General features: G+C 41.4%; 1 long non-coding RNA gene across 1 annotated transcript; it reads left to right on the forward strand.

Moving 5' to 3' along the window:
- Window positions 1-2,780: 2,780 nt before the first annotated feature.
- On the forward strand, window positions 2,781-3,459 carry LOC143325387 (uncharacterized). Its single transcript, XR_013077531.1, has 3 exons — window positions 2,781-3,013; window positions 3,104-3,282; window positions 3,366-3,459. It is a non-coding gene; the product is annotated as an uncharacterized LOC143325387 (long non-coding RNA).
- The last annotated feature ends 8,220 nt before the right edge of the window (window positions 3,460-11,679 follow it).

Genomic DNA, 11,679 nt, shown 5'->3' on the forward strand with positions numbered 1-11,679 from the left:
TGGGTCCGGACTCGGACCGCGGTCCGCCTGTTAGTGACCCCTGCTGTAGTGCAACATGCCGCACCATTTCAGAACCAGGGACAGCGCAGCGCAGGTGTACAGATATCCATTTTCATTCATGAAACCAACTCTTAATAAAATAAAGATTTATTCTTATATCTAACATTTTGATTGTTCCAAATCAGACACTTATGTGGTGAAAAATTATGTTTGTTAACATAATTTGTTAACATCCAGGCAAGTATAAGTGTTTATGAAAACTTGTCAGATTTATTGTTCGTCCTGTCCCGGCACAAGCGGCGTATCTTGAAGTCTGTGGACCAGTTGTGGAAAACGTCCCAGTGCATTAAATCAAACGCACTGAACTCCATAGCAACCGCTGTGTTTCGGAAGTAGACATGCATGCACTCACGTACTGCTGAATGCGATCTCCGGTCGTTAGCTCATAAGTATTTTTTTTCCTGAGCTTTAATATAACTTCAAGCCTGTACATTTAAGTCCCAGGTCCCATATTTATGATCTAATGCTTTTATTCTTCTTTTTGGCTACAGGATTCAGGCATTTTGTGATTAAAAAAGTATTTTATTGTTATTTTATTTGTTATTTTTAATATCTGTATCCTGCTTTGTCCTAAATGCTTTTATTTTTCATAAACGGCAAATACACTACGTTTTTTAAGGTACCACTACGTTTACAATGCCATCTGATATTAGTTTAATATCTTATTTTCTTACTTTGTGAAAGCATCCTAGTCCCCCCCCCCCCCCCACGGCTAGCGCCACCTGCTGTCGGAAGCATTCTGCCCTTCTCCCGCTAACCCTTCCCAAGGTAAGATGTGTGGTTTTTCTCTGAGCTGATGCCTTACTTTTCCATTATTCACACAGTTTACATATTAAAGCGATGATTAACAGTGGTCTCATTATTAAACACAAGACTATGAAAACGACCTTCTGACTTGTGAGGGGAAAAACAGCCATTTAAATAAACCCAAAGGCACTTTTAAGAGCCATCTTCTATCTATCTATCTATCTATCTATCTATCTATCTCTCTATCCCTCTATCTTTTTCTCTGTCTATCTCTATCTGTTAACTGTTTGTTAGTCTGCCTGTTTGTCTGTCTGTGTAACTATGGACAGATATACCCTTGACCGCCAGAATCCCCAATACAAAGAGGGGAGGCGAATGGCTGCTGAACTGAGGCATGACCAGATTCTCGCTGAAGCCAGGGTTAGTGTTTATATCATACTTTACTTGACATGTGGGTGACAAATTATATTAAATGTTAGTAGAAATATGAGTGTCTAAGATTTTATACTTTTTCATTAAACAAGGCAGTTGAGTATTTAACATCCAAGCATGCTCTATGGCATGTTTAGACATGATGAAAAAGGCCCAGATGATGCTGTCTTTGTATCAGCAGTGAATAATATGTGCTCTTAGATCTATGGAGAAGACTTCAGTAAACAAATGAGGAAACTGATGCCAGAGGCAGACCTTTCATGACTGCAGTGCTTCTGCATTAGTGAGATATGTATGCAAAACATTGAAGAGCAAGTTTTCCAAATGTAACTGTCCTTAACTACAGAGGGGGATACATATTAGGTATATTATGGTAAGGGTCAGATCGTGTATAAATCCCTCAATGCAGTAGATGTTGGGGTTTGCTTTAACTTGTCACCTGTTTTTGATTCTAGTACCTTTAACCACATCGGTTTGACAAGACTGTTATTTATTAACATAGAAAGCAGCTCAGATCAGGAAACGGGCATGCCCTGGAAGAGACTCTGCATCAAAGAGGACAAGGCAAGGACAAGGCAAGCCCAGGGGGAGGCGTGGTGGTCGACGCAGAGCCTCAGCTACAGGTTATTTGTGTAAATTGTTGATGTATCGAAAAGTAGATAATTTTTTCAGTGGCATTACAGTAAATGTCATAACCAAGTCTTTCATGTGAATATAGTTTGTCTGATTGTATTTTATTGTTAATTAATATGTACGTAGAAAAAACACGATTGCAGTCCTAATCCTACCTTAATCCATTCTTATTCTTCTATGTGCTTATTTACAGTGTCACAGCCTCCAACTGAGTGCTCCCTGTCATCCAGTGTGGAAGATCTGCCTAGTTTACCCTTCAGCAAGTCCTCTAGGGTGTCACAGTGATGAAAGAATTTTAAATCTTCAAATCTCTGTGTATAACTGAATTTAAGATTGAAACAAACCTTAACACTTACAGTTGAATATGAACACTAATGATTAGAGCCAGTTTCATAGTGAAAATATGTGTATACTATGTGTATGTTTATTAATTATTTTAATGGTTGTTATTTAAATCATCTTTTATAACTCAAGTTTATATTTTCTTTACAGAGAAAAATATGGAGAGGCTCTCTGCTATTTTGGCATCATGCCATTCTGGTGAGCCTCAAAAAAGTTCAGCAACATCCTGGTCTTTTCGTCAGCAGAAAGCCTCAGAACTCTGGAAAGCGTCGAGACCACACAACCTCCAATGCCTCATAGAGAAAGAGGCTGTTGATCATCCTTTGTGCTGCCTCTGCAATGAGCCTGCTGTCATTCGGTTGGTATTCTTTGGCTGGTAGAAAACTATAAAATTTCAGAAGGGGAACTGTAAGGGGCTAAACCCTGAGGCACATATCCCAATTTAATAAAACTTTGTATCCCACCTAATTCAGAATATCTTTTTTTACTACACTACACAGATCATGTGTATTAAGTATGTGGTTGGTATGTATTCACGATGTTGTTTATTTGCTTTATGTTCCAAGGGCGTTATGACTTGCATCAGCCTCTATATACGTGTGGAACATGCGAGAGGCAGTGGACTCCTGATTTAAAGGACCTCATTAGGAGCGGATATTGGCCGGCCTCTCTTAATGTGTGTACTTTGTACACGCTGGACCTTCTGAGCTCCTTTAAGGAACTGAAGGTCATTTCTCCTGGTTTTGCCAGACAGGCCTTTGCAAAGTTGCTGGAGCATCGCACAAAGTGCGGAGGAAGAGTAAGTTTATTTGTTCCTAACCATATTAAAAAACTTTATTTACATAGGCAGACAACATCACAAAAATGTATAATTCTCTGTATCTTCTAGTCTGGACATATCAACGGAGATGCACTGCAGCGCAGTTTCTTAGAGTTTTCATACTCTTCGTTTGAGGAAAATCAACTGTGCTGTGGTGCTGATTTCACCTGCCCAGCCTGCACACCTGAAATGTTGGCTGTTTCTGCAGATGGAAACAGAAAGCTATATCGCTCTGGCCAAAGTGGAAGGTGATTTTTTCTCCAGTGTTTTTAGTGATTAATTGATATTCCCATGTGTTTAATGGATCTGTCTATTTTTCTTTCTTATTCAGCTCTGATGACCCTGCCTTTTTTGAGGGCCTCTTTGTGGCAAAAGACAGTGAAGTGTCCACATTTACCGAGACCATCCAAAAAGCAGTGAAAAATGAAAGTATTATTGATAATGTGACAAAATAGCTGTATTACTGAAATATTACCGAAATTGAATTGAGAGAAACACTGGCCTCTATAGCAGACCCAATTACTTTGGACACCCAACCAGTCAGTTCGAACTGAAGAAGCCCCTTGGATGAGAAGCAAAATGTATTAAAAAGTACTGTATCTACAGCAAAGTACAGCTGCACTAGATTCAACCCCCCTGAGATATATCATGGCATGTCCTCTTGGGACCGTGAAAGTCTATTGTAAACTCAAAATATCAATCCATTATCTAGTTGTTGAGATATTCCCCCCCCCATTCTCTGATGTTTCCCCTTCCTGGTGTCCTGGTGTGGAGGCAAATATGTTGAAGACAAGCACAGCTCAATGCAAAAAAAGGGATTGATAATACCTGAAGTGTGTCTTTCTCCCCTGCTTGATTCCATTTTGCCTGCTTCACACCTTACCATGCGAGTTTACAACATTCTCATTAGTGGATTTGCATATTTATGTCGACAGACGATGTACAGATCCTGAGCTTGTGGAAATATGACCATCTCTGTGTTGTGTTGTTTAAAAGATATACAATACCTTCCACTTTTATTGCAGTCCCCCATAAACTGTGCACACAGGACATTTTGTGAGTGGTGAGGTAGGAACCTGTGTAATCCTGCTAGAAATTAATTGAGTGTCACTTTAAGAATCTGAGACTGCTTGTTGATAAAGTGCAAAGATTGATGGCAGCCTGGGTTACTTTAATGGATGGGAGCATCATAAAATATTAGATTATGCACAGACAAGCTCCAGTTGATATAGTCCTGTGCAGTGGGGTTTCTGTGTGTGTCTCGATGCTGTATGCATTCAGTTAAAATTGAGAAAAAAAAACTTTGTGCATTCTGATGCATGTTTGTATTAGCATATACATTAACTTTGGCTTGTAGGCTTGTAAAAATGCCTGTATGTGTGTTTGTACGACACACATATACAGTCCATGCTGTACTGTGATGATGGTGGTGGTGATGATGATGTTTATGATGATGATGATGTTTATGATGACAATTAGAAAACTTAAGGTGAAAACTAGATTAACAGTGCATTTCCAAGCCAACACAGATTACCATCAACAATACAAAGATGCTCTCATCACAGCTCAGTTCTCCTACTACTCACACCTTGTACATTCTGGCTCAACCTCAAGGCACTCTTTTCCACAGTAAACTAACTTCTCAAACCCAGTGATAACACCTCCAAATTCTTCACAGTTAACAAAAACGGACACCATCTACAGCAAACTCCCCACCTGCTTTATCATTCCACCCTTGTCTCACTTCTCCCCTGTCCCCAGTGGAGCTGTATAAGTTTATGGTAGGAATGCGAACCTCCACCTGTGTTTTGGATCCCATTCCTTCCAATTTTGTTAAGGGCTGTCTCCCAGCTATTCACTGACTCTTTATCAAAATCAGTAACTCCTCTTTTAGCTGTGGTTCAGTCCCTCAAAACATCAAACTAGCTGCTGTCATCACCATCCTCAAAAAAACCTTCATTCAACCCTGATATCAAGAGTAATTTCCAGCCAATCTCCAATGTCACCCTTCTGTCAAAAAATGGAATGTGTTGTCACCTCCCAACTCAAAGCCCACCTCATCTCCAACAACCTGTTTGAACCACATCAATCCAGTTTCTGCTCACAGCACAGCACAGAAACATCCCTTGCAAAGTCATCAATACCCTTCTCCTCTCCTCTCCTCATACTCATCACCTGCTACCCCACTCCTGGCTAAGGTCAAATCTTACAAACAGACAGCAGTCCATCAGTATCAACAACTGCTCCTCTTCCACCACTCCCCTGTGCTATGGCATACCAGGGGTGACAAAGTTTCCTCCACTGCAAAAAGCACTTTGAGTGGTTGTCAAACTAGAAAAGCACTATATAAATGCAGTTCATTTATTATTATTATTATTATTATTATTATTATTATTATTATTATTATACTGATTATGATGTAATAGAGGTGATGATATTGATATAGATATGATCAATGTAATGAAGGTGATGAGGATGAGGACAGTAGAGAAATAATAGTGGGGGTGATGATGATGATGATGATGATGATGATGATGAGATTGTAATGATCGCTGAAATGATCATCTATCCATCCATCTCTATAGACCATTTTACTGGTAAACAATGTGACGTCAGTCGATGTGCACACGCAACTTGGCAGCAGTAAAACAAAACGGCGGTGGTACAGTCTTACCTGGAGCTGCTGTGTCCCAGAGATCAGGAATGCTACCTCAAAAAATGTAATTTTATTTATTTATTTCATTCATTCATCTTCTATACCTGCGTATCCCTTTTGAGGTTGCAGGGGGCTGGAGCCTATCCCAGCTAGCAATGGCCGAGAGGCGGGGTACACCCTGAACTGGTTGCCAGCCGATCGCAGGGCAACATAGACAGACACACAGACCACCAGACAACCATTCACACTCACACTCACACCTATGGACAATTTATAGGATGAAATGAGCATGTTTTTGGTCTGTGGGAGGAAGCCGGAGTGCCCGGAGAGAACCCATGCATGCACGGAAGGAACATGCAAACTTCACACAGAAAGGCCCGGCCCAACCCGGGAATCGAACCAGCGACCTCCTTGCTGTGAGGCACGCGCACCATGCCGCCCTATTTATTTATTTATTTAATTTAATTTTAAGTGACAGAGAAAGACTCAGAGATTCAGATTTGATTCCGGATAGGCAATGGCTGGATGATTTAACTAAATGGCCAGCAATCAAGTGGCCAGAGATATATTGTTTCCTGGTCGAAAAACCTAGTGTCTACACCAAGGAGAAGCTGGGTGCCTACAAATCACTGGATGCTTGCAACTACATTGTCTGTGGACATGTCCAGGATGTGAAGTACAGTGACCTTAATAAGGAGTTTTGTGGCCTGAAGGCTGAAATGCTTCCAAGACAATGACAAGGACACAAAGCTTTCATGTACCAGGTGTGGGTAATCCTACACAAACACAGGCACTTCATCTTTAGGACTAATTGCACATGCATGGAGGGTAAGTAAGTTAACTTAGTTAGCCAGCTAACGTTAAGCTTATTGGTCAGAGTAAAGGTGCATTTTGACAAGGGCTGTGTGGTATTGCAGGCAAGGGTCATGTTGCAGCCATGCAGCATTGCTCATCAAAATAGAGCTAAATGTCAGATGAGGGATAACAGAGAAGGAGTCCTGTATATCAGGGGCCTGCGCATGGAAGATGTCAAGGAGAGAGGAAGACAGCTCCACTGAAAGAGATCCTCTTTCACAAGTCCAAAAGGCTAGGGCAGCTTCAGGTAGGAGCCAAAAGTCAGGGAGTGCAGCGTCAGAGCCAGAGACATATAGTAATATTCAACTTAGACTGTTACTTTATTTATCCCATCTGCTACTTTATTTAACCCAATTTGAGAAATTATTCTAATATCTATTTTTGTAGATTTGCTATGTTGGAAATGTAAAAAAAAGGTGTGTGGTTTTGGAGTTTCTGCATTATAGAGTTACAACAAAATTCTGACCTGTTCCATTGATATTTGTTCATGTGGTAAGAAATTAAGTTTTTATTGTTCTTTCATCAGAGCTTACAGATGATGATGACTCCATGAAATTGCACCCCATGCTGCTGTTCTCACAAGTATGGACACAGACACGGCTTCAACCGATGACGATGACATGGCTCACTTGCCAGAGCCGCTGACTGCGTTCTTTGATACAACACTAAGGGACCTCCCACCCAAAGACCTTACTTCAAGGTGTGAAGATATTTCACAGACTGTCTCAAAGACTGAGACCTGATCAATGTGAGAGGCTAGAAATGACAACAAAGCCTCAGTCAAAGTCCAAGGACTGGCACACACACAGAGCTGGCAGAATAACAGGCACCATATTCCACTGTGTGGTCAAAACTACTGAGAAGACAATGAAGACAACCCTGATGAAGATCATGCACTACAGTGAAAAAGAGAAACTGTCCCATCTGTAGTGTAGGGTAACAACATGGAGGACATTGCAAGACAAACCTACATCAAAGAAATGTCCAAAATGCAAGAAGACCTCCAGGTGAGACACTGTGGCTTTGTGCTGCGACCAGGTGAGCCACACTTGGGGTCATCACCAGACAGAATTGTCATATGCACCTGCTGTGGGAAAGGGGCACTTGAAATAAAGTGTCCCTACAAGTACCGCGATGGACTTCAGGGATGCACTGAGGACAAGCAGTTCTACCTGAGTGAATCTTCACAACCACCCGACACAGTTCCACATGTTTGTATGTGATGTCAAGCACTGTCAATCACACGATTTTGTGTTGTGGATGAAGCAGGAGGTCGTAGTTCAGCGCATATACAAAGATGAAGACTTGTTGCAAGAGGCCATGCCAAAGGCGAAAGATTTCTTCATCTCAAATGTGTTGCCTGAACTGCTCACAAGAAACCATGACCCTGCCTTGGAAAAGTCTGCATGCATTGTGAAAAGCCAGACTGTGATAAGATGATTGTCCGTGTCCAATGGGACATCCATTTCCACTACAGCTGTGCAGAAGTGAAAAGAAAGCTGCCAAATTGGCTCTGCAAGCAGTGCAAGAGGTAAGAATTCTGTTGTGACCATTACATCACCTTTGAGTACATAAGTAGTACTGTAGGCATAATAAAGAACACCACAAATATATGTCATCGCGCATCGTTTATTTGTTACATTAATACAGTCATACATGTGCTTAAGGCTGTCATACTCTGTCTTTGGGATCATCTCATCTGCTCTTTCTTCCTCTGTTCCATCCACCGCCTCTTCCACTGGAGGCACAGAATCATCTTCAACTGTAAAACATTCATATGAACACAGGGCTTGTAAGTTGTTCTGAAAACACATGTTAAACACATATAATGAGTTGCACAAGTTAAGCTCTTTGGTTAGAAAGAAGAGGTTGTTGTTCTCACCAGGGCAAGGAGTATCTGCTACCCATTCCTCTGCAGTCAATGCGCATGGTAGTTCCTCTGCTTGGTGCATTCTCCATTGAAATCTAAGATGTGATTGCACATGATAGCTTACAAGTAGCTTACAAGTAAGCTATCATCTCTCTCAAAGCATGCAAGCATATTGATAGTTTAGAAACAGCTTATGTCAACTTGTGCAAAGACACCTTACCTCTCCAATTTTCTTCAGGTCTCTTGCTTTTTCCTGTTGGAAAAGATTTCAAAGCTGGATTTTTGCTATCCCTGTTCTGGCATCCAACAACACAAGAGGACATTTTAATGGTTGGATAGGACGGAGGATGTTGACAAACCGCTTGCAGGATGTAAGCTGAGGGGGTGTTCTGCTGCCACGCCGTGTGGCCATGTGGTTAGTGAGAGGACGTGACGTAGGTCTCAAAACGGTCTATGTATTTGTCCATCAATCACAGTTAAAACTCTGTAAGCTTTAGAAGATATCAAACATGCTCATGAAGAACAGCTGTAACCTTCCCCAGACAACCAAACCCTCTACTGGTGTTGAGTCTTGTCCTGCCTGCCTCAAGGAACACATACACACATACACGCACAGTCACTCATTAGTGCGATGTCGCTCCTACCATTTCCAGTTGTCAGTGTGGCAGCTGGGGTGTTTTTGGTATTGTAGCCTCGCCTGCAGACACAGGCAGGGACTGTCAGTGTAGATCACACCCTAACACTGATGCCCCCCACCCCCGACTCTGCACCGTCACTTCAGCAACCTCAGATTTACCCCTCTCTGTTCCCAACCCCTGCAGAGAGCCCGCTGCAATATGCCAAAATTATCCATGAATAGGGTTAATGATGTTTTTAAGTGGGAATATTATATCGCTTTTATGTATGACTTATTTTTAGGGCTTGTTATTTTGAATTTTAATATGTATTATACATAACAGAAAATCAAATGAACATACAATAGCATAAATAACATTTCTTTTTCCTAATAACTTTGGTCAACTTACAGGACAATTGACAGTCACATTACTTTACATTACACCAAAATACATCCCATTTACGAGTATGGAAGTGTTTGTTGGCATACATAATGACATAATCAAAAAAGCTTTACGAATTTATCATTCTTTTGGCTCCTCTGTAAATATGGCAGCTCAAAGGATTCAGCTTAGTGCTGCTTTCAATAATTAAACTTTTTTTAAAATTTAGTGTTGACATGTTACATAAGGTCAGAGGTCAAGGCATAAATAAAAGGCAATAAGTTGGCCATGACATGACAAAAATGTCATACATTCATCAGCCTACCCCATACTCCACTAAAGCTGCAAACAATCACATAGACCAATCAGAGAGAACACTGCACAGAGTTTTATTTACTTTTTGACCTTTGAAAGTGAAATAGATATACAGTACACTCTCACAGAACATCTGCAATCTGACCACACCAGTGTCATGTTGTACACACGCACGCACTGTGGACACTCCATCACACTAACAAAGCATAGACCACAAGTAAATATAGCCTGACATAACATAACAACAACATGTGATAAATGCTCTTCTGTACCTTTTTGCAGTTTGGTCTAGGTCACAAGATGATGGCAATCCTAAGAGATTTACACACACCAAGCAGTTTTAATTTGGGTAATTGAATTTTAATTTTGTACTGCCTGTGTCCAAGAAACACTCAAAGTTTTTTTTATAAACAAAAAACAGGACAGACCAATTTGAATTCATTTGCCCAGGTTTTTAGATATCAAGTCAAAGACAAACAAACATCTGGGAGGCAGGTGATTCAGATCATCTGGATGAAACACTGACAGGCAGGAGAGAGAGAGGTCCTAGGACAGCCGACAATCCAGCAGAGAGAAAGAGAGAAGTTGACAGTTAAGTTTGTTAATTTGTCATCAGCAGAAAAAACAGAGACTATACAATAGGTACATAGTACATGGTACATGGAAACAGGTACATGGCCTGAGGTATGGAAGGGTAGACACTAATTGAAAATTATGGTGAAATGATTAGTTTTTAGCTCAGATTTAAAGATCTCAATGGAGTTAGATTGTCTGATGTCAGCAGGAAGATTATTCAGGTTCAGGATCAGAGGCAAGTGCCTGGCAGCTGAAGAATAGAGTGCAGGACTCGGGCAGAGCTGGAAATCTCATGGAGATGGTCTGGGGGTAGAATCAAAGGGCAAAGGATTCAAGAGAGTGACCAGGATACTGGACAGATTGGTGGGGCTGCACCGGAGGGTCAGCAGGAGGAACACCAGGCATGTGAATCCACTCAGGAGGATGACCAGGAGGCTAGACAGATAGCCAAGGCTGGTGGTGATGGCAAAACCTCTCCAAGGGCTGGGCAGGAAGCCAGCAGGGAAGGCATAACCCCTCTGGAGGTCAGACTGGAGGCCTGCAGTGAAGGTGGAGCCCTTTTGAAGGCTGGAGATGTATGCAGGACCACACTGGAGGGTGGCAGCATCGGTGGGACCACTCTGGAGGCTAGCGGCATGGTTTGACATCAGGACTGAAATCTGCTGGCTGGAGTGGACCAGAAATGATTGGAGGCTGGCAACAAGGCAGCAGGACTGGAAGCCAGCAACAAGGCACAGAATTGCAGGTGGGCAGCTGGGAGACTAGTAGAGGAGCTGGTGGAGCCAGGGAAACAGGAGGCTGCTGGAACACATGAAGCAAATTCTCATGTTTATGTCTCCACCTGTATGGTCTGTGCTCAAGGAAAGTAGTTTCATCGTCCACCAACTGGCCTTTTACACCCTCTATTAGTTGAAACTCATTTCTTGTCCCACATTGCCCTCAACTTTGTTACAGGTCTTCCCATCACAATGTTGTTTGCTACCTTTCCTCCCAGACTTGTAAGTCAGATCATTTTGTATACACACACATCATACAGTACATTTAAAAAAAGAAATCACTTTCCACTGAACACTCCAAATGAAAGTCTATAGACCTGGTTAGAAATCACAGTAAAAGACGGTCCTCAACTCAACTGCTTTCCTCAAATCATTATACTTAGACATTTTCTTAATTATCAAAAATTAAAATGCAAAAAAAAAAAAGCAGGGCTAAAGGTAAGGCTTACTTAAGTCACTGAGTACATTGCAAAATTATACTTCCAATAAGAAAAATAGACATAATAACAGTAATACAAAAACCCCTTCGACTAGTCATTTACACTACACTAGCAGCATGGCAATGAGTATCAGTTGGATGGGTTACAATGAAATATGAT

Source organism: Chaetodon auriga, chromosome 9 (assembly GCF_051107435.1).
Source record: "Chaetodon auriga isolate fChaAug3 chromosome 9, fChaAug3.hap1, whole genome shotgun sequence".
NCBI classification, from domain to species: Eukaryota; Metazoa; Chordata; class Actinopteri; order Chaetodontiformes; family Chaetodontidae; genus Chaetodon; species Chaetodon auriga.